Source organism: Chelonoidis abingdonii, chromosome 2 (genome assembly GCF_003597395.2).
Source record: "Chelonoidis abingdonii isolate Lonesome George chromosome 2, CheloAbing_2.0, whole genome shotgun sequence".
In the NCBI taxonomy this organism is placed as follows: Eukaryota; Metazoa; Chordata; order Testudines; family Testudinidae; genus Chelonoidis; species Chelonoidis abingdonii.
Window position 1 is genome coordinate 148556164 of NC_133770.1, and position 6418 is coordinate 148562581.

The 6418-nt window shown below is 48.7% G+C and overlaps 1 long non-coding RNA gene across 1 annotated transcript in view; it reads right to left on the bottom strand.

Annotated features, from left to right (window-relative positions):
• LOC142046215 (uncharacterized) overlaps positions 1–2679 on the bottom strand; it is an 8197-nt gene extending 5518 nt beyond the window's left edge. Inside the window, exon 1 of the long non-coding RNA XR_012655110.1 lies at positions 2606–2679. This is a non-coding gene — a long non-coding RNA (uncharacterized LOC142046215). The remainder of the gene's footprint in view (positions 1–2605) is intronic.
• Between the last annotated feature and the right edge of the window lie 3739 nt (positions 2680–6418).

Sequence of the window (6418 nt, forward strand, 5' to 3'; positions counted from 1 at the left end):
CCACCCTGCTCCCTGTCCCCTGACTGCCCCTACCCCTTATCCACACCCCCCCGACCTGGACTCCTTACCATGAGGCTCCCCACTGATCCGGAGTGCTGCCGCCGCGCACATACCGCTCTGAAGGGGGGAGCGGGGCTGCACACAGTAACAGGGCTCCGGAGGAGTTGGAAGCGTCTTTCACTCCCCATGGAGCAAAACCCTGCCCCGCTGGAGCATGCAGCCCTGGCCCCCAGAGCGCTATATGCAGTGGCAGGGCTCCAGGAGAATGTGAGGGAGAGGGCCGGCGGCTTGCTGCGCTTGGCCCATCGCTCCGGCCCGGGAGCGCAGACCTTGCAGCTTGCTGCATTGGCAGGATTTTTAATGGTGCACTGGGGGCTCGGCAGGCCCCAGCTTGCCATTAAAAATTGGATTGCGTGCCATAGGTTGCCGACTCCTGCTCTAAAAGGTATAAACTGAAGCCCATGTGGCAGCTGTATAGATTTCTGCTTCCCTTCAACTCTCTCTGAAAAGAAAGAAACAAACCAACCATCTAGAGGAAGCTCTAAGGCAGCAGTAGGTAACCTGCAGGGACATGCTGGCTGCCGCTTCCCGCAGCTCCCATGATTGGGAACAGTGGATGGCTGTGCCTGAGGATAGTCAATGTAAACAAACTGTCTTGCGGCCTACCAGCGGATTATCCTGATGGACCACGTGTGGGCCACAGGTTGCCCACCACTGCTCTAAGGGGTTTGGGTCCTTTCTAGATAGGAAGCCAAAGCTCTAGTGTCTAAAGTGTGAAGAGAGGATTCCTCCCTGGAGTGGTGAGGTTATGGTTAAAAAACAAACAAACAAAAAACCTTAAAATGTCCTGATTGATATGCAAATCTGCAGTTACTTTAGGTCAGGAGTACTCAATAGGCAGACTGAGGACCAAATCCAGACTGCCAGATGCTTTTGAATGGACCATGAAATCTTGTTACTTATTATAATTATTATTATTATTACAGTGTGAAAATATTTCTCTTGAGTCTGGACCTTGATTACACCTTGACAAAAAATCATTGACCACCCCTACTTTATTACAAGTAGGATCTTTAGTGTTGTAAGAGATACCTTTTTCCCAGCAGAAGACAGTATGAGGGGCAGGTAGAAGAGAACAGTCATTAAGACCCCTCCCTTGCTGTCCTCCAGTGATGAGCTGCCAAAATATTAACAACAGGTTCTCTCCTCCTCACGAGGGGGTCGTGGCCGCCCCCACCGCCAGGATTCCTGCCCCATCCAACCGCTCACTTTCTTTGATGCCCCCCAGGACCCCTGTCCCCTCCACCCCCCTTCCCTGACCCCTGACTACCCTCTGCTGCCCCATCCAACCCCTCTTCTCATTCCTGATTGCCCCCAGAAACCCCTGCCTCATCCATCCACCCCTTCTCCCTGTCCCCTGACTACCCCTGGAATCCCTGTCCCTGACTGTCCCCCACCACTCCATCCAACTCCTGCTCCTTCCTGACTGCCCCCCAAGGACCCATGCCCCCATTCAATCTCCCTGTTCCCTGTCCTCTGACTGCCCCACCCCTATCCACCCCTCCCACAATCCCCCAAATTCCCCTGCCCTCTTCCAACACCCCCTCCCTGCTGCTCCCTGCCACCTTACAGCGCTGCCTAGAGCCGCTCCGTCGGGACCAGCACCAGCACTGTGGGCCCCGAGCTGGTCAGGGCTGGAGCCACAGCGCACTGGCGCTGCGGGGCCTGAGCCGGGCCAGAGCCACAACCACGGGGCCGGGCCCAGCACCGACGCCCGGGACCAGCATTGGCACCGGTGCCGCGGGGGCCGGGCTGGAGCTGCGGAGCACGAGCCGAGCCAGGCTGGAGCTACAACCGTGGGGGCTGGGACTGGGGGCGCTTGGCTGGGAGGTGCCAGGCTGGAGGGAGCAGCGCTCCAGGACCAGGAGCTGTGCTGGAGGGAGCCGCTGATCCAGCCGCACCTCCCCTCCCCCCTCCCCCCCCCCGNCCTGTCCCCTGACCGCCCCTGGAATCCCTGCCCCTGACTGCCCCCCGCAACCCCATCAACCCCTGCTCCTTCCTGACTGCCCCTCCAGGACTCTTGCCCCCATTCAATCTCTCTGTTCCCTGCCTTCTGACTGCCCCACCCCATCCACCCCTCCATGACCCTCCAAACTCCCCTGACCTCTTCCAACACCCCCTCCCTGCTCCCTTACCGCGCTGCCTGGAGCCACACAGCCGGGACCAGCACCAGCACTGGCGCCGTGGGGCCCGAGCCGGGCCGAGCCAGAGCTGTGGGCTGGGATCAGCACCGGTGCTGCGGGGGCCAGACCAGGGCTGGGCAGGAGTCGCGAGGGCCATGACCAGCACTGGCGCCTGGGACCGTCCAGGCCGGAGCCTGCGCTATGGGGCCCGAGCCTGGCCAGAGCCGGCGGACCAAAGCTGGGGGCACTTGGCGGGGGCCGGGACAGGAGGGGGCTAGGGGTGCTCGGCCGGGACCAGGAGCTGGCCGGAGGGAGCCACGGGCACTCGGCTGGGACCGGGCTGGGAGGAGCAGCTCTCTGGGACCAGGAGCTGTGCTGGAGGGAACCACTGAGCCAGCCGCACCTCCCGTGCCCCAGCTTACCTGCCTGCCTGCTGCTTGTTCAGGCTTCCCGCAAACATCTGATTCGCGGGAAGCAGGGGAGAGGGAGAAGGGGGCGGAGCATTCAGGAGAGGAGGGGGAAGTGAGCTTGGGCCGGAGCTTTTGTTAAATAAAGGAAGCCCTTATAGAACAGGTTGTCCTGGAACAACCCGTTCTAAAAGGCCTGCTAAATTTAACAAACGCTTCCTGCGAACCGGTGCGAACTGGCTCAGGCTTACCACTGCTGTCCTCCTAGTTGAAATGACTGCCACTAAAAAGACACGTTTTGCAGACAAATGTAGCAGGGAACATTTGGCTAATGGCTCAAAGAGATTTCCGGAGGGCCTTGAAGACAAAGTTCATATTTCATGCAGAGGTGTATTCTCTGACATCTGGGAAAGCCCTTAATAAATGAATAGGTAGTAGGGTGAGCAAATATCAAAAATCCTTCTGGGGGAGTGGGGGTGGGGTAGAAATAGCAGCTAAGTGCACTTAAATGGAACTCAGAGACAAATCCAAGTTATTTAAGGCAAAAAGGTAGTCCAAGATATATGATAGAGGAGAAGCCCTGCTGTGTGCCCCTGTGGTGCAATCTCTTCCACTTCTGTAGGCATGGCTTTTTTTCTAGTAGATGACTTTCTGCTGTCCAGTACTAGTTTCTGTACTTTGGCTGAGCAGTCCATATTTATCCTTGAGGCCAATGTTAGTGCAGGGAGTTTGGGATGAAGAACCTTTCATGAGTCTTAGGTCAGTAGGCTGGCAATCAGTGTTAGATTAAATAATGTGTGGGATGAAAGGCAAGCTAGATATGGAACCAGACTCGTTTTGACCAGGCTGGTGCTATTTAAAAAGGGCACTGGTTTTACCTTGTTTGATTTTTCTCTGATCAGAGTTTTGAAGAGTAATGGAACTGGAAGACAGCAATACACTTTCATGATAAAATAAAAATATTTATTAATAAGCATGCATTTAAAAAGTACAGCATTAACCCATTGCCATACCAGAACAGCAGTAACAACAGAATCTTAGAAAAATAAACCAACAAAAACCAATGCGCAAACAGTGAAATCACGTACAACAGTGTTTCCCAAACTTAGGACGCCGCTTGTTTAGGGAAAGTCCCTGGAGGGCTGGGCCGGTTTGTTTATCTGCTGCTTCCGCAGGTCTGGCTGATCACAGCTCACTAGCCGTGGTTCGCTGCTCCAGGCCAATGGGAGCTGCTGGAAGTGGCAGCCAGTACGTCCCTCAGCCCGCGCTGCTTCCAGCAGCTCCCATTGGCCTGGAGCAGCGAACTGAGGCCAGTGGGAGCTGCAATTGGCCAGACCTGCGGACATAGCAAGTAAACAGACCGGTCTGCCAGGGGCTTTCCCTAAACAAGTGGTGTCCCAAGCTTGGGAAACACTGACGTACAAGATAGAACTCCCTTGCATGTCCCCTGAACCCCCGTTTTCCTTTTCCTTCTTTCCCCATTTGCCATGCATTTGGAGCCCAGGGAGGGGCACAGAGATAGCCACGGGGGGCGAGGGTCAATATGGAGGACCGCATGGGGCAAATTTATTACTTCCAAAGCATCCATATCTACCAATCATCTTCACACTCCTTACTTAATTCTTCATGTCGTCTCTTCCACAAGGTCTTTTGGCAATGGGTAGTTTTGTACTCTGTTTTGATAAGGGGTAATTACATATTGGCATGACTGACTCCCTATCCCCCTCCCCAGCCAAAAAAAAAAAGTTAGGGAGATGTTAATAGAAATGCAAAAAGTAATAGGCCATTATGTCTACCCATTACTCTAAAATAAGTTATGAATCTGCCATTAAAAATGTAGATTTTGTTTGGTTCCTACCTACCACTGTTCACCTTTCTACTACTGCAGGTTTGGCAAATACATTTGCATCCAGAGTCAGTTTTTCTCCCAACAAAATGTATAATCTTGTGAGAAAAGTGTAAAATTCTGAAACATGAAAAAATAACCAACCTTTTACTGTCCAATCACAATTTATTAATTTCGCTGAGTCTAATAATGATGGTATTAAACCAGCCAATCTGGTGTCCTTTATAACAATGACAGTAAAAAAATTGAAAATGTCATTGCTGACCTTGCTTATTACCTGGTATTTTATATCAGTTGGCATAGAATTTGCAATTGCATTTTAACATGCTGCGTTACTGCAAGATTGATTTATGCTCATTCTTATCGCTCATTTTTTGTAAACTAATAGTCACATGTTGATCATTGCCTAAAGCAAATATTTTAGATAATGTTATACCTGGTATTAGAAAACTAACATAGCAAGACAAATGCATAACAAGATCTGATGGCTATAGCTGAAGACAGCAAATATTAAACTGTAAATAAAATTAAAATAGTTAACAGTAAAGCTAATTGCCCCTCGCACAGGTCACCAAAGAACATGGTAAAATCTCCATCACTTGGAGTTTTGACAACAGGATGTCTTTCTGAAAGATTAGCTCAATAATCTAATGTTGAGCTAGAGCTTAAACACACAGATAAAATTCCCTGAAGTGAAAGTATATGCTCTGAGTGGTCAGATTAGTTGATCCTAATGGCCCCAACTGATCTTAAAAACTTATTAATTCTATGCATTTGTAGTGTTTTCAATATGTGCCCAGATATAGGTGCCATTTTGAGTTTTCTCCACAACAAAAAAAAAAAAAAAATTCAAACACAGGCTACTTTAAAAGCCTTGAGAAAGTGAGAGTTCATTTTCAATTTGACAGAGCATTAACATTAACAGAACATGAGTTTCTGCTTCAATAATGCTCTGTAATAGCTTCAGAAATAAAGGTCTCAGTTTAGCCTTTGCATTTATGTGTTAGCAGTGTAGGCCATTGTGGAGCATCAACTCACATATTAACATTATTATCACTTACTTATGTGGAATGGATTAGGAGACAGATGGCTGAACTTCTGGCCCCTTGATAAAATTAAGAAAATTTATTCTTGAAAGCTCAGTATGCAGTACTTGTAAAATACTATAGGCCAAATTCTTTTCCCACTTATATATGTGTAACTCAGATTAAAGTTAGTGGGAGTTAACTAGGCAGAATTTAACTCAGTAGCTGTTTTCTATATGAAACAGAATATAATATGTTAGTAATAATGCATCATACAACATTATGTATCAGATAAAATGCACCACTCATTAGAAATAAATCCATTGTAGACCATGTCCCAAGATTAACATCTCCTGATTTGAGTTAAGAGTTTATGTGCATCTCAGCTTCATCTCAATTTATATTCCACAGGTGCCTCACATTTCTTTCTGCAAGTAGGCTCTACAAAGTCCTTAATTATATGCTTAATTTAAGCATGTGAGTAATTCTTCAATGAGACTGCTCACATGCTTAAGTGCATTTCTAGACCAGTGCATTCTGTAGTAAAAGAACATCATTTGTTGACATGCAGTTTCACTGACAAGATGTTGTAAGTGTAAGAAACAATGACAGCAGCCAATGGAACAAAATATTGTCACAAGCGAATTGTCTGCTGCTGCCTCACCCAATCAGATTTTCAAAAGATGGCTTCTCTATGCTCCTTCCCTCATCTACATTAGCCTTTTTTCATCTAAAGAAAACTTCCACCATTGCTAACACTAGTGCAGGTAGTCCACTAGTTGCCATGCTGGAAGCATTAGTGTAGAGGGGGGCACCAGCAGCTGCTGGTGTTTGTACCACTGTGTTGCATAATCCAGTTTAGAGCATGTTAAGCTGACTTGGTGTTGAAAGCAGTTGCTGCTGTGTCAAGACTTACACTGTAAATGAATGAATGAAAAGCAGTGATCTCATATAGCA